The following is a 24,422-nucleotide window of genomic DNA, read 5'->3' as shown; positions in this document are numbered from 1 at the left end:
CAGAGCGGGATGCTTAAGTGGTATCCCATTCACCAACTGAAACATTCACTCCCTCCCCCACAGAAGCACAGTGACAGCAGTATGTACCAGATGCATTGCAGCAACTCACTCAGGTTCCTCCGTCATCACCTTCCAAAACCCATGTGGGACAGGGCAGCAGATTCATGGGAACTCCATCAAGTTTCCATCCAAACCACACACCATCCAGACTTGAAACGATATTGCCATCTCTTCACTGTTGCTGGGGTCAAACTCCTGGATCTCCCTTCCTAACTGCACTGTGGGTGTACCTACACCACATGGACTGCAGCGGTTTGAGAAGGTGGCTCACCACTACCTTCTCAAGGGCAGTTAGGAATGGGCGATAAACGCTGATATTGTCGGCCACATTTTCAGACTCCATGTAAGAATAGGAAACATATCTGAAATCCCTCCAACAGTGCAGCTCTCCCTCAGCACTGCACTGAGGTGTCAAGAGCAATCAAGAGTGGGACTTGGATCCACAAGCTTGCAATGCAGAGACCAGAGCTCTACCAACTAAACCACAGCGGTCACAGTCGCAGAGGAAAAATTCATGCATGAAAATATCTATTCATTTCCTGATAGTTGTTGTGAAATGCCGCATGCTCCATGGGTATAGAATCATCAAGTGACACAGCACAGCAGGAGGCCATGTGGCCCATTGTGCCTCTGCTAGCTCTTTGAAAGAGCTATCCAATTAGCTCCACTCCCCTGCCCTGTCCTCCTTGCCTGGAAAATTCTCCCCTTCAAAAACTATCCAATGACATTTTGAAAGTGCATTCCAGGTCATAACAGCTCACTGTGCAAAAAAAAAAATTCTTCTCCTTTTGCCTCTGGTCCTTTTGCCAATTATGTTAAATTAGCTAAGTTTCTTGCGGCAGAAAATATATGGAAGCTGTTCCATTGCATATCAATTTCCCTGTCAAACATTCAGATACAAATTCGGAATTACAATGTCTGCCTGAAGGAAGTCTTGATAGACCTGAGTGCAAATCAAAGATAGGACTATAATGTTGTGGCTGAGTCCTGTCCTCTGTAATTATGTATAACTTGGCAAGGCAGTGGCAACATGGTCTCGCACATGCTTTCTTTAAGTGCAATGGCATCTGTGAAATACACCAATGGGAATCACTGAATATAGGGTCATACCATCACAGCTTCTAATGGCAGGCCCCAAGGTCATTGGGGATCTGGTATGGCTTTGCAGCTGGCATCTAAACCCGATTACGTGGTGGCAAACTCATGAATGCGGGTGACATGCGTTTTCTGCCAGATCACGTGACGTCAGGGAAGCCCAGCCACTTGGTGGCCGTACAGGAGCTAACGTGATATTGCAAGGGCGGCCAACACTGCATCAGTGTTCGCCACACTCCGGCGCCTGTTCGGGTACATTGTGAGAGAATTTAGCATGGCCATTGCACCTAACCAGCACGTCTTTCGGAGTGTGGGAGGAAACCGGAGCACCCGTAGGAAACCCACACAGACACAGGGAGAACGTGCAGACTCCGCACTGACGGTGAACCGAGCCGGGAATCGAACCCAGGTCCTTGGCGCTGTGAGGCAGCAGTGCGAACCGCTGTGCCACTGCGTCAGTGTTGGAAATCACCCTGTGGGCTTTCTGAGAAAACTCTGTGGTTTAAATCTCCAGGGTCTGAATTTCTGCTGCCCCAGCTCAAAAAGACGTTCCAAAGTCCAGGGAGAAGATTCCTCCTCCACCGTCACACAGGACCATTCGGTGGCACCAATGGATTTAACTGAGGTCAGAGAGGTCGCAGTCCAACCTGTGTATCCCCTCCAGCACTCCAGGGTGAAGGAGAACTAGGAGGATGATTCCTATGCTTCTACACCTTCTCCTGAAATAATTCCTCAGGGGCCGGCGTCCCTTCACCAGATTCCCTTTATTTACAAACTCGATTCCACTCCTAAGAGTGCTTCAGGTACACAGTCAGAATCCAGAGTGTCAGTAGCCCTGACACTCCTCAATATATACACAGGTGTGACTCCCTGTTTGGGCAGGCATTCATTACCGTAATCAGGGAGCTCATACTGCAAGAAGCCAACCTCATGGGCCAGGTTGAGGTCATTATATCTCCTTCCTCTTACAAGCAGCCCCCAAAGTGTCCTCCCCGTAGGGCCTCAGGTCTGTGATGCCACTTTAAGGGATGGCCCCTCTGTGCCTGGGTTGTGCACTGTCCTTTCTAAATTTCGGACCCAGTAGGTCTGGGTTCCGAATTTCCGGGCCTGAGCCTTTACCCCGCAGAGTCTCCAAGATCGATCCAGAATCCTGTGTCTGCGTCTCCTGGAAGCTCGAAGGATTCTCACAGTGAGACAAGGAAGCCACACAACAAGTCACCAGCTTTCACATGGGGCGGGTTACTGAAGGCACAAGAACCACAGAAAAGTTGCAGCACCGAAGAAGGCCATTTCGCCCATCTTGTCCATGCCAGCCTGAGGACACCCATCTGAGGTGTCCATCTGAGGTTCTCTTATTGGGGAGACAGGATTAAATCGTCTTGAATTACACTTAAATGATGTGGAAGTGGACAATCAAGCAGATCAATCAGCTGCCCATGGCGAACGTACAGGTTTCCTGTCTTGCTTTCTTCCCGCCGTTGACTGAATGGCTTCAGGCTTTCCCAGCCCTTGGAAGCTGATCTCTAAGTTTAGTTTTATTATTAGTGTCACAAGTAGGCTTACATTAACACTGCAATGAAGTTACTGTGAAAATTCCCTAGTCGCCACACTCCGGCACCTGTTTGGGTAACACTGAGGGAGAATTTAGCACGGCCAATGTGCTTAACCAACACGTCTTTCGGACTGTGGGAGGAAACCGGAGCACCCGGAGGAAACCCACGCAGACACGGGGAGAACGTGCAGACTCCGCACAGACAGTGACCCAAGCTGGGAATCGAACCCGGGTCCCTGGCACTGTGAGGCAGCAGCACCAACCACTGTGCCACCGTGCCACCCATGGATGTGTGGCCTCCTGTGTAATTCTCCATGGTCACCTGCCATTTTAGCTGCAGAAAATCCAGCCCTGTGAGTTCCTGCCCTTTCCCTGTCAGCTGTTTCTCACTGACTGCCGTGACTTTACATTTAGCATGATTGAACTTAGACTGGCTGCAAAGTTGGGTCATCCAGTTTACCCCAGCAAGCAGAACATGGGTCAGTAAAAATCTTGGGTTTAACCCCTAATGGATGCTGGTTCAGGAACAGTAGCACCGTGGTTATGCTACTGGACTAGTAATCCATAGGTCTGGGCTAGTGATCTGAAGGCAGATTTCCACTCCATCTGACGAAGGAGCAGCGCTCCGAAAGCTAATGGTATTTGCTACCAAATAAACCTGTTGGACTTTAACCTGGTGTTGTGAGACTTCTTACTGTGTTTACCCCAGTCCAACGCCGGCATCTCCACATCATCACCTAGTGATCTGAAGCAATGGGTTCAAATCCCACCAAGGCTGCTGGAGAATTGAAATTCAATTAATTAAATACATTTGATAATTGTGAGTATGTAACTACCAGATTGTCATAAAAAAGCCTCCTGTTTCACTTTAGGAAGTTTCTCTTCATGGAAAGAAAAGTGCTGGCCACTATAGGGGAAGTGGTGGCATAGTGGTATTGTCACTGGGCTAGTAATCCAGAGACCTAGGGTAAAGCATTTTGGACCCAGGTTCAAATCCCAACGCCATTCACCAGGTGAGCAACACTCACAGAGGAAGAATGACCATTTGGGTACAGTGTTAGAGGCGGGCCTTTGCACAGATAACTGTATTTCAGCAAAGATTCAACACTCTTTCTCTTTCTCTTTGGTGAAACCTTCTAGCCCAGACCTATGGATTACTAGTCCAGTAGCATAACCACGGTGCTACTGTTCCTGCTACTGTTCCTGAACCAGCATCCATTAGGGGTTAAACCCAAGATTTTTACTGACCCATGTTCTGCTTGCTGGGGTAAACTGGATGACCCAACTTTGCAGCCAGTCTAAGTTCAATCATGCTAAACGTAAAGTCACGGCAGTCAGTGAGAAACAGCTGACAGGGAAAGGGTGATCTTTTAAAGGTCTATAAAATAATGAGGGGCATAGATCAGCTAGATAGTCAATACCTTTTCCCAAAGGTAGGGGAGTCTAAAACTAGAGGGCATAGGTTTAAGGTGAGAGGGGAGAGATAAGGCTGCATGAGGACATTTAAAGGCATCTTTGTGCTTGACTCATATGGTCAAAAAAGTCCCAGTCTATCAGTCTCTCCTTATAACTCAAACCATCAAGTCCCGGTAGCATCCTAGTAAATCTTTTCTGCATTCTTTCTAGTTTAATAATATCCTTTCTATAATAGAGTGACCAGAACTGTACATTGTATTCCAAGTGTGGCCTTACCAATGTCTTGTACAACTTCAACAAGACGTCCCAACTCCTGTATTCAATGTTCTGATCAATAAAACCAAGAATGCTGAATGCCTTCTTCATCACTCTGTCCACCTGTGACACCACTTTCAAGGAGCTATGAACATGTACCCCTAGATTTCTTTGTGCTGTAACTCTCCCCAATGCCCTACCATTAACTGAATAAGTCCTGCCCTGGTTCAATCTACCAAAATTCATCATCTCACATTTATCTAAATTAAACTCCATCTGCCCACTGACTCAATTGATCAAGATCCTGTTGCAATCCGAGAAAACCTTCTTCACTGTCCATTATGCCACCAATCTTTGTGCCATCTGCAAACAGGTCTTAGAGAGAGGGTCCAGAGGAATGAGGGACTTTAGTTACATCGGGACTGGAGAAATCCAGATGTTCACAGAGCTGGAAAGGTTAAGTGATTTGGTGGAGGCGTTCAAAATCATGAAATGTTTTGATAAATCAATAGAAACTGTCCCCAATGGTAGAAAATTTAGTGAGCAGGGGAGACAGATTTAAGGTAACTGGAAAAACAAGCAGAGAAATGATGGTGGGGAGGGTGGGGGGGGGGGTGGGGGGGGGGGCAAAAGAAAGATTTTAGGGTAGTGGGTTTTTTATGATCTGCAATGCACTGTCTGAACGAGCGGTGGAAACAGGTTCAATAATATCTCCCAATTGAATGGAAGGGAAAAACATAGTTGGGTTCCCAGGAAAGAGCGAGGGCCGTGGGAGTAATTAGATGGTTCTCTCAAAGAGCTAGCACAGGCAAAATGGACCAAACGGCCTTCAGTTGTGTTACACCATTCTCTAATTTTATGCATCAATGTCACAAATTCCCTCTGTCTAAAGTAGGACGCTGATCCTAAATTCAACTTTCACCAGTTAAGCCTGCGGACCTGTGTCTTACCTCCAACCTGAACCGTGAGTATTAATAATCAGTTTATGTTTTTCATCTATTTTACTGTCTCTCTTCGCTGTTGCCTCCTTTCAAGTCTGAAGGGTTTTAAATTCCTCCGGACTTTCTTTACAATTGAATGCTCTGACAACTGGGATGAGTTTGCTTGTTCTTCTCTGTACTGTTTCTAGGCATGAATGCTTTTCAGATGTTGCATTAGCAGCGAAATCTGCTTTTAGTGTCACCATGCGTAGCAACTATGCAGATGTAGCACTTAAATCATCCTTTCCAAAAGCACGCGCGCCGCCACCTCTGTGCTTTTTTTTCCACAGGTTGTATCGAGTAATTTTGCGCTGATGTAGCTCTCCCCACGCCCCCCTGCCCCCGCCCCCCCCCCCCCCCCCCCCGCCAAAACCATGAAGCAACCTTGTGATTTGTCTTCACAATGCAATTGGGCTTGCAGAGAAACAGGGAAGTTGTTTCCACTGGCAGGTGAAACTAGAACTAGGGGGGCAAGGCCTCAAAATAAGGGGGAGCAGAATTAGGACTGAGTTGAGGAAGAACTTCTTCACACAAACGGTTGTGAATCTGTGGAATTCCCTGCCCGGTGAAGCAGTTGAGGCTACCTCATTGAATGTTTTTAAAGGCAAGAATAGATACATTTTTGACCAGCAAAAGAATTAAGGGTTATGGGTGAGCGGGCGGGTAAGTGGAGCTGAGTCCACGAAAAGATCAGCCATGATCTTATTGAATGGCGTAGCAGGCTCGAGGGGCCGAATGGCCTACTGCTGTCCCTAGTTCTTATGTTCTTACGTCAGATGCGCTTACATTGTGACCTCTGCGACAATTGTTTTGGGGATCTACCCAGAATTGACCACAGCAAAATTCTCATGAATATATAAGAGCGTTGACGGTGGAGAAGGTGCACCCATGTCTGTTGGCAACCTCAGGGGACTCATGCACAGATTTGGCTGCTGGGATTGAGAACCAGCCTCCAGCTTCATCAATACCCCCATATATTTTGGCCTTTTAAATGTAGACTCTGAATGCTTATCCATATCGCAGTGACAGAAGATCGATAGCAAACAACCAGAGAGAATTACAAACATGATTGATCCATCAAACAAGTTAAATTGATCCAGAAAGTTATTCGATTCCCTTATGATGTCTAGCCACATGGTGGCAACCTTGCTACTTAGGAGTTGGACACGATTTGAATTGGAGTTGTTTAGTATCAAGGAAAAATGATGCAAAGGGCCTTGGAGCATTTCAATCAGGGAAAGCTTGATTCTAATGAAGTAAGACTTGAACCCTGTGAAGATATCCCTGGAAGATTATTGTTCCTTCCAGGAATATCTTCACAGAATATCTTTTGGGGCGGCACGGTGGCGCAGTGGTTAGCACTGCTGCCTCACAGTGCCAGAAACCTGGGTTCGACTCCCGGCTTGGGTCACTGTCTGTGTGGAGTCTGCACTTTCTCCCCGTGTCTGCGTGGGTTTCCTCCATGTGCTCCAGTTTCCTCCCACAGTCCAAAGATGTCATAGAAATCATAGAAATCATAGAAACCCTACAGTGCAGAAGGAGGCCATTCGGCCCATCGAGTCTGCACCGACCACAATCCCACCCAGGCCCTACCCCCACATATTTTACCAGCTAATCCCTCTGCTAATCTCTATGTGTGCGGGTTAGGTGGATTGGCCATGTTAAATTGTCTGTTAGTGGCAGGGGTAAATGTATGGAGTTGCGGGGGTAGGGTCTGGGTGGGATCATTGTCGGTGCGGGCTCGATGGGCCGAATGGTCTCCTTCTGCACTGCAGGGATTCTATGATTCCTCAGAGGGCCATCGCTTTTGGAGGAATTTAATGGCCTGCTTCACAGGTTCACCTGTGTGGTTAAGAGTGTTAACTCAAGAAGGCCAATTGTCCAATCCTGGGCCTGTGCCAAGTCAGCTGCTCTTAGCTGTGCGGTTCTGAGGGCCTAGAATTGCTCTCAAGATCTGTAAGGTTAGGGAAGCTCACCAAGGTTACGCACCTCACCTCCTAATCCAGGAACCCCCTCCCCTGCCCCCTCCAAATTCACGCACACATGTGACTCTGGGTGCAAAAAGGTCACGGTTGGGTGCGAGATGCAGGGTTTAACAACCAGTCACCACTCACGTTCTAGGACACCAGAGTATAGGGGCTGATGGACCTCAGAGAACAGATCAGGAGGGGAGAGTATGAGAAGAATTGGCAAGAAGTGGGGAGAAATGATATTTGCATAGGACACCAATCTTAGAATCGTACAACACAACAGGAGGAAATTCAGCCCATCGTGCCCGTGCTAGCTCTTTGAAAGAATTACATCCATAACCCGACCCTTGGCCCATAACCCTGCTAATTAGTTATCTGCAAATACATGTCCAATTGGCTTTTAAAAGTTCCTTTGGAATCTGACCACCCTTTCAGGTCCAGATACCTCAACAGACCTTTATGCGGAAAAAACCCCCAAATATCTCCACTAAATCTTTTGCCTAGTATTTTAAATCTCTGGTGACACTTGCCGGAGGAAACACTGTCCCCCTTGCTCGCTTCATCAAAACCACGCTGTATTTTGAAAATCAAGATGACGTCTCCCTTTAACCATTTCTGCTCCAATCCCAGCCCCCCCCAATTTGTCCTCATTACCGAAGTCCCCCACTGACACCATCCTGGTAAACCTCCCCAGCGGCATCTTCAAGGTCGTGACATCTTTTCCAAAGTGCGATGCCCAGAAATGTACACAAAAGCTAGGAGGTAGCATTAAGAGTGTAAAAAGCATGATATTTGGCTCAAACCTTGGTTTGTACCCTACCATCACTCCAATAATCATAGAATTATAGAACCCCTACAGTGCCGAAGGAGGCCATTCGGCCCATCGAGTCCGCACCGACCACAATCCCACCCAGGATCTATTCCCGTAACCCTCACATATTTACTCTGCTAATCCCCCTGACATTAAGGGTCAATTTAGCACGGCCAATCAACCTAACCCGCACATCTTTCAGACTGTGGGAGGAAACCGGAGCACCCGGAGGAAACCCACGCAGACACGGGGAGAATGTGCAAACTCCACACAGACAGTGACCCAAGCTGGGAATTGAACCCGGGCCCCTGGCGCTGTGAGGCAGCAATGCTAACCGCTGTGCCATCATGCCGCCCAGATTATGCTTTATGTGGGCAGACCAATCTTATTTAGTATTTATTGTGGTACAGTATCTATCATGTGCCTAACGAGCCTCTAATAATGTGCATAATCATATCCTTTAATTGATATTTATCTGCATCTAGTATTTCTTTCATTGAATATTTACTTAATTAAGCAGATGCCTGTTTACTGGACGCATTGCCAACAGGCAAATGGAATAATCCATCAGGTTTTTCCAGTGCCGTATTATGTGAGCTTAACGGAGAATGTGATCACAAACACTGGAGGCCATTGGTTATTTCATCAGAAAATGGAGGTCCCCAAAAGTACATCAGCAAAATCCCTTAATTTACCAAACCTTGCTTGCTTTTGTTCAACCATCAAAACCAGACGGTGGCTCTGGTTAGCACTGGTGCCTCACAGCACAGTAAGAAGTCTCACAACACCAGGTTAAAGTCCAACAGGTTTATTTGGTAGCACATACCATAAGCTTTCAGAGCACTGCTCCTTCGTCAGATAAGCTCACATTAAGCTCACATAATACGGCACTGGAAAAACCTGATGGATTATTCCATTTGCCTCACAGCGCCAGGGACCCGGGTTCAATTCCCGGCTTGGGTCACTACCTGTGTGAAGTCTGCACGTTCTCCCCGTGTCTGCCTGGGTTTCCTCCGGGTGCTCTGGTTTCCTCTCACAATCCAAAGATGTGCGGGTTAGGTGGATTGGCCATGCTAAATTGCCCCTTAGTGTCAGGGGGATTAGCTAAGGTAAATGCATGGGGTTATGGGGATAGGGCCTGGGTGGGATTGTGGTTGGTGCAGACCCGATGGGCCGAATGGCCTTCTTCTGCACTGTAGGGATTCTAAAGACAGGGGACATGCAATTCAGAGAGACGCGAACCGTTTTACGAATGCAGAACAGTGGCTGTGGCTATCGAGGCCACATCTTTGGACTGTGGGAGGAAACCCATGCAGACACGAGGAGAATGTGTCTCTATCTCCTCTATTTGGACGCTCAGTCTGGCTCTTTGTTGACTGGCAATGCCTTGATATGGAGTGTGCTTCCTGTAGCTTTGACCTAATCCCTATCTTTCACAAGTTAAATCATTTATTCCCTTCTATCCCAGAGGTTGAAGGAGCTCTCATCGGTTGGTGAGGCCTCAGAGTGAAGGCAGATGTCTGATGTAGGAATCAGAAATGGGCAAAGCAACTAGTTTGGTATCAGAAGTAAACGATTTTGCTGACTGCATGCGGGGGCTGTGCAATCGAATTTACCAAGTATTATTTGTCTGGTATTATAGGAGCTATTGATTGTACCTGTGTAAGGATTTGAGCTTATCCCAGAGCTGCTGGAAGTCTTAATCATCCTCCAGACGCTGTATTTTCAGTTGCTTTATGTTGGGACTGACCCCTCATGATCCCAGCCCTCGCTCCTCAGCCTTTGCCGAGATGTTTGCAAGGAGAATGCACTGAGGAATACTTGTTAAGGATATCAGAAGATTGGGAACTAGACGATTTAAAATGGTTGGCAGAAGAACCAAAGTTGACTTGAGGAAAAACTCTTTTCTGGGCGGCACGGTAGCACAGTGGTTGGTGCCTCACAGCGCCAGGGACCCCGGTTCAATTCCGGCCTCAGGTCACTGTCTGTGTGGGGTTTGCACGTTCTCCCCGTGTCTGCGTGGGTTTCCTCCGGGTGCCCTGGTCTCCTCCCACAGTCCAAAGATGTTCGGGTTAGGTTGATTGGCCATGCTAAATTGCCCCTTAGTGTCAGCAGGGTAAATACATGGGATTACGGGAATAGGGCCTGGGTGAGATTGTCGGTACAGGCTCGTGGGCCGAATGGCCTCCTTCTGCATTGTAAGGATTCTATGATTCTAAGGCAGTGAGTGGTGAGGATCTGGAATGCAGTTGTCTGAAAGGGTAATGGAGGCAGATTCAAATGAGCTGTTCAAGAGGGAACCAGGTATGTTCAGGAATGGAAAATTACTCTAAGGCCAAGGGGAAAGTGCAGGACAGTGGGATTAGCCGGATTGATCTTGCAGAGTGCTGGCAATGGGCTGAATGGCCACATTCAGTACCGCAACCATTCTACGATTCAGTGGCATTTCCTGTGGAGAATATATTCCTGGCACACTCATTCTCATACAAGTAATTCATGTTTGAAATGTATGTCTACTGAGGAATATTTTGGATGAACAGTAACAAACTGTATGATGCATGGGCTGTACAATTATTCTGTCTACACTGTCCCTCCCATTTATTGTTGCTATTCTTAATATATTGTTTCTGTAATTTTAAAAAATCTACTTTTTCAACAAGTGCAGTTAAAGATAACATGGATATATAAGTTCACCCACAGCACTTATCTATACTGTCCACTAATTGGTGTAGAATAGCTGTTGATTTGAAAATAATGATTTAAAAAAAAATTCATTTATGGTGTCACTGGCTGGGCCGCCATTTATTGCCCATCCCTAATTGCCCTTCAGAAAGTGGCAGTGAGCCGCCTTCTTGACCCGCTGTAGACCCTGAGTTGTAGGTACACCCATTGTGCTGTTAGGGAGGGAGTTCTAGGATTTTGACTGAGCAACAGTGAAGGAATGGCTGATATATTTCTGAGTCAAGGTGATGAGTGACTTGGAGCAGAACCTCCAGGTGGTGATGTTCCCATGTATCTGCTGCTCTTATCCTTCGAGATGGTAGTGGTCGTGGGTTTGGAAGATGCTGTCGAAGGAGCCTTGGTGAGTTCTTCTGAATGAAACACCGAGATGTTGAGTGGCATTTCCCCCATTTCGCTGGTGCCGGTTCTCATGGTAACAGCCAGAAGTTCTCCATTTCATTGCTCATTCGGCCAATCCTCATGTGTGGGCTAAGACGGTGAATGTTAACCAGTCATTTAACGGATGGCAGTCACATGATACCATCCTCAACCAATGACCATACTTCCTCAGTCTCCAGGTGAGGCTATTGGATAGGCTTCAGGAACTGGAATACCGGACTCCCTCCCTACTGTGACCATAACAATCATGACCACGAAACCATCGTCAATTGTTGTAAAAAACCCCATCTGGTCCAGAAGGATTTTTCTTTACATAGCACTGCTCACAACCTCAGATTGTCCCAATGCATTATACAGCCAATTGAAGCACTTTTGAAGTCCAGTAGTTGATGTAAAGTAGGAAATACGGCAGCCAATTTGCGCACAGGCAGTTCCCACCTACAACAATGCCCTAAAGACCATATGGTTTATTTTTGTGATTTTGATTGAGGGGTACCTATTGGGCAGGACACTGAGGATAACTCACCTGCTCTTTTTCGAAATAGTCTGCAGAAAGCCTTTATATCAACGTGAGACAACAGCCAGAGTCTACAGTTTAATGTCTCACCTCAATGTGCCCAATTAATACACCCTCTTTTTGGGTTTCAAAAATGCAATGCTGCGCTAATTGGCTTGCCATAGTCATGTGACTCTGTCAATGAGGACTCTGCCTCTGGACGCAGACAGTTCAATAAAAACCTCTCACACATATTGGAGACCGCTGTCTTTATTCTTGCAACACCCTCAGCACAGCACTTGGGGTGTCAGCTAGATTCTTCTGCTCTCAATCGGAAGGCTGTGGCTTCAAGCCCCACACAAGGGACACTGAGCTTTGGGCTGACACCCTGGTGCAGGAGTGCTACACGGTTGGAAATGCTGCCTTTCAGATGATGTGTTAATAGACCTGAGGTCTTGCTCTCAAGTATACATCAAAGGTCACACAGCATTGTTTTGAAGATGTTCAGAGGAGTTATCCACTGTGACCTGGTCAATATTTATCCCACAATCAATGTCACTAAAGTAAATTATCTAATCATTATGACAGTGCCGTTTGTGGGAGCTTGCTGAGTACAATTTGGCTGCAATGTTTCCTACATTACAACAGTGGTTACACATCAAGAGTACTTCACTAGTGTTGAACTCACAATATCTAGGGGAGGCAGTGGCGTGGTGGCATTATTACTGGACTAGTAATCCAGAGACCCCAGACAGTGCTCCGGGGACCCAGGTTCGAATCCCACCCTGGCAGATGGCGAAATTTGAATTGAATAAAAATCTAGAATGAAAAGTCTAACGATAACCATGAAACCATTATCAATTGCCATGAAAAAACCCATCTGATTCACTAGTGTCCTTTAGGGAAGGAAATCTGCCATCCTCACCTGGCCTGGCCTACATGTGACTCTAGAGCCAGTTGGCTCTTAACTGCCCCTTAGGGCAATTAGGGATGGGCATTAAATGCTGGCCCAGCCAATGATGCCCATGTCCCATGAATGAATAAAAGAAATCTCACACAGTTAGCAACTGGGCTATGAGTGACAACAATGTCATACAAACACTATTGACTGGAGTGAATCAATTGGGTGTAAACCTATAAACAATCCAGGTCCTTCTGTGAGGTTCAGTACCACACCAGGCAGTGTCTCAATTTCATATCAACCTTAACTCAGTGGCAGTCCGCACAGCATGCATCAGAAGGTCATGGGGTCAAGGTTCACTCAGGAGAATGAACCACATGATCTGTGTTGAGGGAGTATTGTTGGAAGCTCTGCTTTCAAGTGTGATTTTGGATTATAGACTTCTCAAGTTGATATTAGCTACAGTTGAAGAGGGGGAGGGGAGTTGTTTTTCGATTTGATTTGATTTATCATTGCCGCAAAGGGATAACACACAGGGCAAAGTGTGGAGGTTAATGTCATATACATCAAAGAGTAACAGTTACTCCATAGAATCATGGAATCCTTACAATGCAGAAAGAGGCAGACAGAGAGAGAGAAAGAACCAGACAGAGAGAGGGAGAAAGAATTTAACTTGATTTGATTTATTATTGTCATATATTTTGGGATATAATGAGAAGTATTGTTTCTTGCATGCGATACAGACAAAACATCTGAGTACTCATAGAGTACATAGGGGAGAAGGAAAGGGGAGGGTGCAGAATATAGTGTTGCAGTCACAATAAGGTATCGAGAAAGATCAGCTTAATATCTGGTAGGTCCATTCAAAAGTCTGATGGCAGCAGGAAAGAAGCTGCTTTTGAGTCGGTTGGTACGTGTTTTCAGACTTTTGTATTGTTTTCCCGATGGAAGAAGCTGGAAGAGAGAATGTTGGAGCCCCCCGCACCGCAGTGGGGTCCTTGGTTATGTTGGCTGCTTTTCTGAGGCAGAGTCCTGAGTTGTTCTGACCAATGTTTATCCCTCATCCAGTAAAAAGTCTCACAACACCAGATTAAAGTCCTACAAGTTTATTTAGAATCACAACCTTTCGGAGCACTGCTCCTTCAACTTGATGGGCCCGGGAAACCCCGCCAGCTGTCTTTCAGATGATGGCCAGAATTTTCCAGCCATCACCTGCCTACCCGAGTCCAACACCGACATCTCCACATCATGGCACCCAATATCTAGAGTAAGAAAGGAAGGCTTGCAGCTACATTGTACCTTTTAGGGCATTAGGACTTCCCAAAGCGCTTTACAACCAATGAAGTATTCTTGATGTGTAACCACTGTTATAATGTAGGAAACATGGCAACCAAACTGTGCACAGCAAGCTCCCACAAACAGCAATGCCATAATGAGCAGATGATCTGTTTTTTGTGGACAAACAGGGTTTTAGGCTTAATGTATCAGACAGGAATTTGTACGTGCCCCCGTGGTGTGTTTCTCAGCGACGGAGGCAGCCTACCATTGACCAGCAGTGGGGTCTTCCAGTCCTGCCGCTGCCAACAGTGTTTCCCATTGTATGCACCCGCCCCCAACACTGGGGAAACCCATGGCGGATGTTCACTATCGGTGGGACAGGAAGATCCTGCTGGCAGGAGTGGCCGGAAAATTCCGGCCATCATCTGAAAGACAGCTGGCGGGATTTCCTGGGCCTATCGCTGGCCGGCATTGCCACGGACAGATTGGAAAAATTTGGAGAGCCGTGAAGACTCAATGGGCGATCCAGCGAAACCCAGAAACTGAGAATCTCGCCGGTAAGACTGTAATTTCTGATTTTTGCCGGTGATGTAATCAAGGTCACACCCATAACGGGCATGAACCACTCCCCCTGCCATATATTGATCTCTAGCCGTATTTTCATACCTTGTTGATGTGGCACCTGGTTGGCGCAATTTGCAACAGGTTCATGCAGATGTGAACCTGTTGTGAGGATGCCCCCAGGGGGCAGTACTCGCCTTTACGCCAACCCGGCAGTGCCAACCTGTGTCAGGAGGCAATGCAAGGGGCGGGTCCTATAGAGAACCTCATGTGCGGTGGTCACATTTATTTGTGGTGGTGGAGGGGGGTGGGGGGAGCAGACCTGGGAGCGGTGGGAAGCCTGCGATGGCTGTTTGGGGATGGTGGGAGAAGGGGTCCGATTGTGGCGATGTTCATGGAAAGAGGGGGTGCTGGTGATGGCTGTTTGGGGGTGGTGGGGGAAGGGGTCTGATGGTGGCACTATTCTGGTTGGGGGGGGGGGTGGTTTGCCAGCAATGGCTGTTTGGGGATGGAGGAAGGGGTCTAATGCCAGCGATGTTCTGGGGGAAAGGAGGGGAAGGGGTCAGATTCTAGTAATGTCTGTTGCTAGGTGGTGGGTGGGGGGAGAGAGGGAGAACGAGAGGAAGATGCCGGCTTTGATCGCAAGAAGTGCGGGGTGTTAGGAATGGGTTAACAGACCTTCCCATTAAGTCCTAATTTATTGTCAATATCCAATAGAAGTCACTGATATATAAAGGGGCGACAGGTGGCACTGGGGTTGGGGAGAATTGTATGTGCAGTTGAATCAAAGAAATAAAGGTAGTTTGTGTAAAGAAGCTGAATTCATGTCTCCTTTACTGAACTGCAATTGAGAGGCAACAGAGACCTCCTTGATGGAGTGGGGGGAGATTACTTTTGCCTCTGATTGGGGCCCTTTAAAAATGGCACCCTGATCTTGGTGCAGCCGGTTTTGCCGGCATGTTTAGGTCCTGCCCGACATGACGGCGTGAAACAGGCTCGCCTGTTTTTTTTGCCAACATGCCATAAGTTCTGTAGAGAAAAGTCACCTGTGTCTCTGGAGAGAAACACCAGCTTTCAGTCAGACCCTGACAGTATGGGCTGGATTCTCCGACCTCATCCGGGGCTGGGAATCTCCGGCCCGCTGCAGTGAATGGAGATGAGGCCGAGTGCCAAATTCTCCATTCTCTCTGGCAGCGATGGCGGGATGCGAACGGCCAGAGAATTCCAACCTTTGGCATCTTTTGGTAAGATTCTGCCCAACATCACTCCAAATTTTCCCGTCCCGCCTGTTAGAATGTAACCGGTGACAACTTTGAACTGGATGTAATGTGACCAATGGGATCAAGATGCGAGGGTCAGTAAACCATGGAACCAATTACAGAGTGATGTAATAGTTAGCTGACCAGCTGACTCACTATAAATAAGGAACTATGTAGAATTGGGGAGAGTTTGGAGTGGCCCAGGGCGAGGCCCCGAGTTTGGAGTAATGATGTTTCTTTATTAAACCCTTTCTTTGATTTATAAGTTGGAGTAAGTTTCGTTGCATTTTCACTCGCTGCATTTTGAAGATTTCCTTCTGAAGAAGCACCACCCACGATGATGCCTGTCGGTGATAGGGCTGGAAAATCCCACCCGGCTTGTCCAACAGTGCTGCACTCCTCCAGTACCGCACCAGGGTGTCAGCCTGAGTTTCTGCGTTCAGGTCCCTTGTGTGGGGAGGACTGAAGCCACAAACCTCTGATTCAGAGGTGAAATTGCCACCAGCTGAGCCCCGGCTGGCACATTATGGGATCTTGCTGTGCAAAGTTTGGCCACTTCCTACCCCTGTGTCACAACAGTGATGATTTGCTGGGAAGGATTTTGGAATTTTGTGGAAGGTGCTGTATTAAGGTAATTCTTTCTTTGATACAACAGTGGGAAAACGCAGTGCATTTATTTTCTATTTAACTGATTCTGAGGCTTTGAGGGCATTGTACTGCTGACATACAGGGGGGGAATTTTCCCATCCCGCCCACCATGGGAATCGTAGCAGGCGGGACACGGACAATGCAAACGTCCGTTGGCCACGGGCGGAATTTTCCAGTCTTGGGGCGAACGTGGCTGGAAAATCCCACCCAAGGGGTCCAGAAACACTTGATACAGCCTCATGTTGAATAGCTTTAAAATACAATGACACTTGTAAATGCTTAAGTCTTGCATTAAATGGTCGTGAAAAGCTGTTTTAATGCATTAAAGTTATTTTGGATGCGTTTTTAGCAGTTCCTGAGCTCTCCCTATAATAACAGTACCTGCAATTGAATGTGTTTTCCCCGGACTGCTGCATTTCTCTACAGAAAGCGGTAGTTACTGTAGCAACCCTAAATCACAATAACACTAATCAGTCATAGACCACTGCACTAAACAGTGCAGTGAATTTATGTATGGCATTATGATTTTTAGCATAAATTGTCAATCTTACGCTGTTAGATTGTTTAATATACCCTAGTATAATCAACCGAGTTGAAAATAGAAACTTACATTAGCTTTTATTTTGCATGGCCAATTTTCCCCCATTTTGGTACAGTATTAGATTGGTTTTTAAGTGCTCAGCACAATATACAATTTAAATCAGAACATTTGCAACAAAACAAGCAATCAGCGATAATAGAAACATTTAGCAATTCGGAATGATTTTGCGCAATTTTAGCTTTTCAGATTATTCATTACAGGAGATTGCAGGAGTCTGGTTTTTGTTGTAAAGTTCTGGGAATGAGCGTCTCAATAGGCTGGTGGGTTAGGGCATTGTCCTGTGTGTACGGGGGTGGGGAGGGCACAGTGGCAAAGGGCGGCCTCACAGCGCCTGGGACCCGGGTTCGATTCCCGGCTTGGGTCATTGTCTGTGCGGAGTTTGCACGTTCTCCCCGTGTCTGTGTGGGTTTCCTCCGGGTGCTCCGGTTTCCTCCCACAGTCCAAAGAAACGTGCTGGTTAGGGTGAATTGGCCATGCCAAATTCTCCCTTAGTTTTTGATTTGATTTTGATTTGACTTACTATTGTCACATGTTTTGGTATACAGTGAAAAGTATTGTTTCTTGCGCACTATACAGACAAAGCATACCGTTCATAGAGAAGGAAAGGAAGGAGTGCAGAATGTAGTGTTACAGTCATAGCTAGGGTTTGGAGAAAGATCAACTTAATGTACCCGAACATGCGCTGGAGTGTGGCGACTGTGAGATTTTCACAGTAACTTCATTGCAGTGTTAATGTAAACCTACCCGTGACACTAATAAATAAACTTTAAACTTTAAAACATTTCAAAGATGTCAGCGAGGGTCACAGTATTGCTGACCCTGTCGCTACATAACATTAGCAAAACCTTTGAGTAATGAAATGATTCCTGAAACATGGCCCAGGGCTTGGGAGGCAGCAGGTACAACCTGCTCAAGACCATAGTGTCATGAAAGGAACGCTGCAACTGGGGCAACAAAGTGATCGTCAAGCTTGACTCCCCGGGGTTGATCACTCTCACCAACTTTTACAGATGTACCACAGAAAGCATTCTTTCTGGTTGTATCACAGCTTGGTTTGGCTCCTGCTCTGCCCAAGACTGCAATAAACTACAAAATGTCGTGAATGTAGCCCAATCCATCACTCAAACCAGCCTCCCATCCATTGACTCTGTCTACGCTTCCCACTGCCTCGGAAAAACAGCCAGCATAATTAAGGACCCCACGCACCCCGGACATTCTCTCTTCCATCTTCTTCCATTGGGAAAGATACAAAAGTCTGAGGTCACGTACCAACCGACTCAAGAACAGCTTCTTGCCTGCTGCTGTCAGACTTTTGAATGGACTTACCTTGCATTAAGTTGATCTTTCTCTACACCGTAGCTATGAATGTAACACTACATTCTGCACTCTCTTGTTTCCTTCTCTATGAACTGTATGCTTTGTCTGTATAGCGCGCAAGAAACAAGACTTTTCACTGTATGTTAATACATGTGACAATAATAAATCAAATCAAATCAAATCAGTTCTTCGGAACTAAGCGGCAAGTTGGTTTCCTGATAACCGCTTTCAGGCTGGAAGTTATTATTACTTGGATTCCGCCCTTGCATTTAGAGCCTGTAATAGGGCCCTGATGGGGACTAACTCATACACAACTCAGAGAATCTGGGCCTCTGGTGTGAAACCTGCAGATGTGGAACCATTTTAAATGAGAAATATTTTCACAAGCGGTAAGCAAGTGTCCAGTATGCTGCACACAAAAACCAGAAAATGCTGGGAAATCTCAGCAGGTAGGGCAGCATCTGCGGAGAGAGAATAGAGCAAACGCTTCGAGTCTGGACATCCTGACTGTGGTGAACCATCGTTGGTTCACCACTGGGGGTTGTTATTATGTTACTGTTGGGCTAGGGTGTTGTTACTGTGGGGGTTGTACAATGTTGTTGGGTTAGGGTGTTTACCTGTTATAAGTGTTATCATGGCACATTCCAGTGGGGTCCCGCCTCCGGTGGCGAGGTATAAGACCCTCTGCTCCGGCAGGACCCCTTCAGTCTGAACTGGTGTATTTGTGTTAGTAGTTCCATTGTTACACAATAAAAGCCTTCAATATCGAAGCCTTGGTTCCACGTGCTTAATTGTCGCGCATCAATTTTATTGTGTAACAGAAAACTCACAGCTGTACAAAAAAAGAGTATGGAACAGATCTTAAAACCGGATCGTCTGGCACTGGACCCACGTGCGGTCGGTGCCGCTAACACATTCGACCACTGGTGGAAGTGTTTCGAGGACTACCTGGCAGCCTCTGTAGCTATCACTACAGACAGTGATAAACTCCAGGTCCTCCACGCAAGGGTAAGCGACACGATTTATCTCGCCATTCGTGCAGCTCCCACTTACCCGAGGGCCGTCGAGCTCCTAAAAAAACGATACACGAAGCCACCCAACGAGATACACGCTCGTTACCTCCTCGCTACACGACGTCGGCAGTCGGGCGAAACCATGGAGGACTACGCCAATGAGCTCCTGCAGCTTGCCAGGGGTTGCGATTGTAAAGACGTATCAGCCGAACAATATATGTACGACCTCGCCCGAGACGCGTTCGTAGCAGGGGTAGGGTCCTCGTACATCAGGCTTAAATTGCTGGAAAAGGGGAATCTCGACTTGACCCAAGCAATGGAGATGGCTGGGATGCTGGAAGCGGCGTCGAAGAGCTTGGCGCTGTACCCCGAGGACCACGTGCAGTCAACGTGGCAGGAGCAAGCTCAGCTCCCTCCTCGCCCCGCTAACCCGCGCTCCCAGATCGATCCGACGACGGCGGCAGCTCCAGGTGGCCAGCGATGCTATTTTTGTGGTGGGGCCAAGCATCCACGGCAACAGTGTCCGGCAAGAACGGCAATCTGCAGCCAGTGCGGTAAAAAAGGCCACTACGGCAAAGTCTGCAGGTCTAAGTCTAAAAACGGCAGTGCAGCTTGTAACCCTCCAGAACGGAGACAATCTCCTTCGGCGTTGCAGTACCCACGAGGTCCGACCACGTGCGAACCCAGGACAGCGCCATCGTGGCTGACGGAGGAGGAGGAAGACCACCAGGAGTCGCTGCGTTTGGCGCCCTCGCCCACGTGCGATTCATGGGGGCGGCCATCATGGTCCACGACGACTAGGAGCGACCAGCAGGGGTCCTCAGTGTCAACATCGGCGGCATGCAGTGACGCCCAGGGGCCAACGGTGGCGTCGATCTCCCTGGACCAGACCAAGCACTACAGGCTTGAGAATTCCATGATGGATATAAAGGTAAGTGGTCGAACTGTGAATTGTCTTTTTGACAGTGGGATCACCGAAAGTTTCATACACCCTGAAACTGCTAAAAGGTGTGGACTCCGGGTTCTCCCTGCCAAGCAGACAATTTCCATGGCATCACGGTCCCGGTCTGTACCGATCCAAGGACGATGTATGGTAACTCTTGAGGTACAGGGCACAATTTACGAGCAATACAGGCTCCTTGTGTTACCTCACCTTTGTGCGCCAATTCTCCTCGGACTAAATTTTATGGTCCACATGAAGAGTGTGATCCTACAGTACGGTGGGCCACTCCCTTCACTGGCAGTAGGGAATCAGCCGCAGCCTCCAAATTGCCCAAAGCGCCCCGCATGCAATCTATCCACCCTGAAAATCACTACACCATCCCTCTTTAAGAATCTGGTACCCGACTGCAAGCCCATCGCTACTAAAAGTAGGCGTTACAGCGCTGAGGACCGGATCTTTATTAGATCTGAGGTTCAGCGGCTCCTCAAGGAAGGGATCATACAGGCCAGTGCTAGTCCGTGGAGAGCGCAGGTCGTGGTAGTCAAAAGCGGGAACAAACCTCGGATGGTCATCGACTACAGTCAGACCATTAACCGTTATACGCAGCTGGATGCGTATCCTCTCCCGCGCATTTCTGATATGGTCAATCAGATTGCGCAGTACCGAGTGTTCTCTACCATAGACCTTAAGTCCGCCTACCATCAACTCCCCATCCGCCCAGAGGACCGACAATATACGGCTTTTGAGGCGGATGTCGTCTATACCAATTCCTCAGGGTTCCATTTGGTGTCACCAATGGGGTCTCGGTCTTCCAGCGTGCTATGGACCGAATGGTGGACCAGAACGGGTTGCGGGCTACCTTCCCGTACCTGGATAACGTCACCATCTGCGGCCATGACCAGCAGGACCACGACACGAATCTCCAACACTTTCTGCGCACTGCATCTCGCCTGAATCTGACCAAAAACAGGGAGAAGTGCGTATTCCGGACGCGCAGGTTAGCCATCCTCGGATATGTGGTGGAAAACGGGGTCATTGGCCCTGATCCAGACCGTATGCGCCCACTTACTGAACTTCCCTTGCCCGCTAGCACGAAAGCACTGAGGAGATGCCTCGGGTTCTTTACGTATTATGCACAGTGGGTCCCCAACTACGCGGACAAAGCTCGTCCGCTCATTAAGTCCACAACCTTCCCACTTACGCCGGAGGCCCAATTGGCCTTCAAGGCTTTGAAAAGCGACATCTCGAAAGCCACGATGCATGCGGTGGATGAATCCATCCCTTTCCAGGTGGAGAGTGATGCATCTGATTTCGCCCTAGCCGCCACACTAAACCAGGCAGGCAGGCCCGTCGCGTTCTTTTCCCGCACCCTTCAAGGCCCCGAAATTCGGCACTCAGCGGTGGAGAAGGAGGCTCAGGCCATTGTGGAGGCAGTCAGACACTGGCGCCATTACCTGGCAGGTAAGCGGTTCACCCTGATCACGGATCAACGATCCGTGGCGTTTATGTTCAGCAACACGCAGAGGGGCAAGATCAAGAACGATAAGATCTTGCGGTGGAGAATTGAGCTCTCCACCTATAATTACGATGTTATGTATCGTCCAGGGAAGCTCAATGAGCCCTCGGATGCCCTCTCGCGCGGAACATGCGCCATCATGCAGGAGGACCGCTTGAAGGCTCTCCACAATGATCTGTGTCATCCTGGAGTCACCAGACTCTACCACTTCGTCAAAGCCCGCAACCTGCCCTACTCGGTGGAGGATGTCAGGTCAGTGACGAGAAGCTGTCGGATTTGCGCAGAATGCAAACCACACTTTTATCGACCAGACCGGGCACAATTGGTCAAGGCCACTCGCCCTTTTGAGAGGCTGAGTGTGGATTTTAAGGGCCCCCTTCCCTCAACGGACCGGAATGTCTATTTCCTCAACATAATAGACGAGTACTCCCGGTTCCCGTTTGTTGTCCCCTGTGCGGACACGTCGACTGCCACCGTCATCAAGGCATTCAGTGAGCTTTTTACCCTGTTCGGGTACCCCTGCTACATTCATAGCGACAGGGGCTCGTCGTTCATGAGCAACGACTTGAGGCAATTCCTGCTCTCATTCGGGATTGCCTCTAGTAGAACCACGAGCTACAACCCTAGGGGTAACGGACAGGTGGAAAGGGAGAATGCTACAGTCTGGAAGGCTGTCCTACTGGCACTGAAATCCAGGGGCCTTCCAGTCTCCCGTTGGCAGGAGGTCCTTCCAAATGCGCTCCATTCTATCCGCTCCCTCCTGTGTACGGCAACCAATGCTACTCCCCACGAGAGGATGTTCTCATTCCCTCGGAAGTCGTCCTCGGGAACCTCATTGCCAGCCTGGTTGACGTACCCAGGACCCGTCCTTCTGCGGCGACATGTGAGGGCTCGCAGGTCCGACCCCTTGGTCGAACCGGTCCAACTCCTCCACGCCAACCCTCAGTATGCCTATGTGGCATATCCTGACGGGCGAGAGGACACTGTCTCCATTAGAGACCTGGCGCCCGCAGGGGACGTAGCAACTCCTGTCGCTCCTATTCCCCCAGTCACGAATCCACTACTCCTCATTGCTTCCCCAGACGTGGCGCGGTCAGCACCGGGACCAGTGCATAACACTTTTACTCCCATGTACAGCTTGCCTGAGACTCGGAGATCGGCGCCACCATCATCACCACCACCACCACCACCAAAGGTTCCAGGATCCCCTGCACCATCGCCTCACCAGGGCCAGCCGGCCTGGGAGTCCTTGAGGGGACAGCCGGACGTTGTTTTGGAGAGAACGCCACCGCAAGCACCTGCTCCGGTTTCGCAACCGGTGTTGAGGAGATCACAGCGTCGGTGCGGTCCTCCAGACCGTCTGGACTTGTGAATTCTGTTTATATGACCTGTTTTTTTCTTGCACCCCGCCACCTTTTGTTCTTAAAGGAGGGGTGAATGTGGTGAACCATCGTTGGTTCACCACTGGGGTTGTTATTATGTTACTGTTGGGCTAGGGTGTTGTTACTGTGGGGGTTGTACAATGTTGTTGGGTTAGGGTGTTTACCTGTTATAAGAGTTATCATGGCACATTCCAGTGGGGTCCCGCCTCCGGTGGCGAGGTATAAGACCCTCTGCTCCGGCAGGACCCCTTCAGTCTGAACTGGTGTATTCGTGTTAGTAGTTCCATTGTTACACAATAAAAGCCTTCAATATCGAAGCCTTGGTTCCACGTGCTTAATTGTCGCGCATCACTGACTTTCCTGTTTTTATTTCAGATTCCAGCATCCGCAGTATTTTGCCTTTATCCAGAAATGCTTTATCTGGATTGTCTGCCGTGCCTTGGAGTTCAGGACTCCGCATCAGAACGTGGGTACTTGCTTGGTTGCCAACTGCGATTAAATGTATCCCTGGAGGTTTCATCACATGACTTTCCCTCACACTCCAGCCATTAATTGGCCAACACATCTATCCTTGTGACACGCTGCCTTCCTACACCAATTGGAAAGCAAAAAGGCCCATTGCCCAATTGGGTGATACTTGACTGTCGGTCAGACAGCCAGTTTCCCTCCATTTTCAATATTTTTATATCTGGTCAAGAGAAATATTCAAGGAATTTAAAAATAAAAAATTTTGGGCCGGATTTTCCAGCCTTTCCCACCACTGGGATCTTCTGGTCCTGCGTAGGGATTGATAAAGTAAATGTAGACCAAATGTTTCCTCTCATGATGCAATCTAGAACAAGAGGTCACCGGTATAGGTTGAGAGGCGGTAGATTTAAAACTGAGATGAGGAGGAACTACTTCTCGCAGAGGGTGGGGGTGAATTTGTGGAACTCGCTGCCCCATAGCGCGGTGGAGTCTGAATCATTGAATGGTTTCAAGAAGGAGATAGATATATTTCTAATGACAAAAAGGGATAAGGGGATATGGGGAACAGGTGGGGAGGTGGATTTGAGACCAGGGAGAGATCGGCCATGATCTGATTGAGCGATGGAGCAGGTTCTTAAGGCTGAATTTCACCAGCATCGAAGGAAGAATTGTTCAAGGCACTGGGTGTAGCAGCAACATCATAAATACATTCAAAGGGAATGTTCTTTGGATGTCACAATATAGTAATAAAGGTTGTTCATCATCCATGGGTGAAGTTTT

Source organism: Mustelus asterias, chromosome 21, assembly GCF_964213995.1.
Source record: "Mustelus asterias chromosome 21, sMusAst1.hap1.1, whole genome shotgun sequence".
Lineage (NCBI taxonomy): Eukaryota > Metazoa > Chordata > Chondrichthyes > Carcharhiniformes > Triakidae > Mustelus > Mustelus asterias.
Note: the sequence above shows the minus strand (reverse complement) of the source record.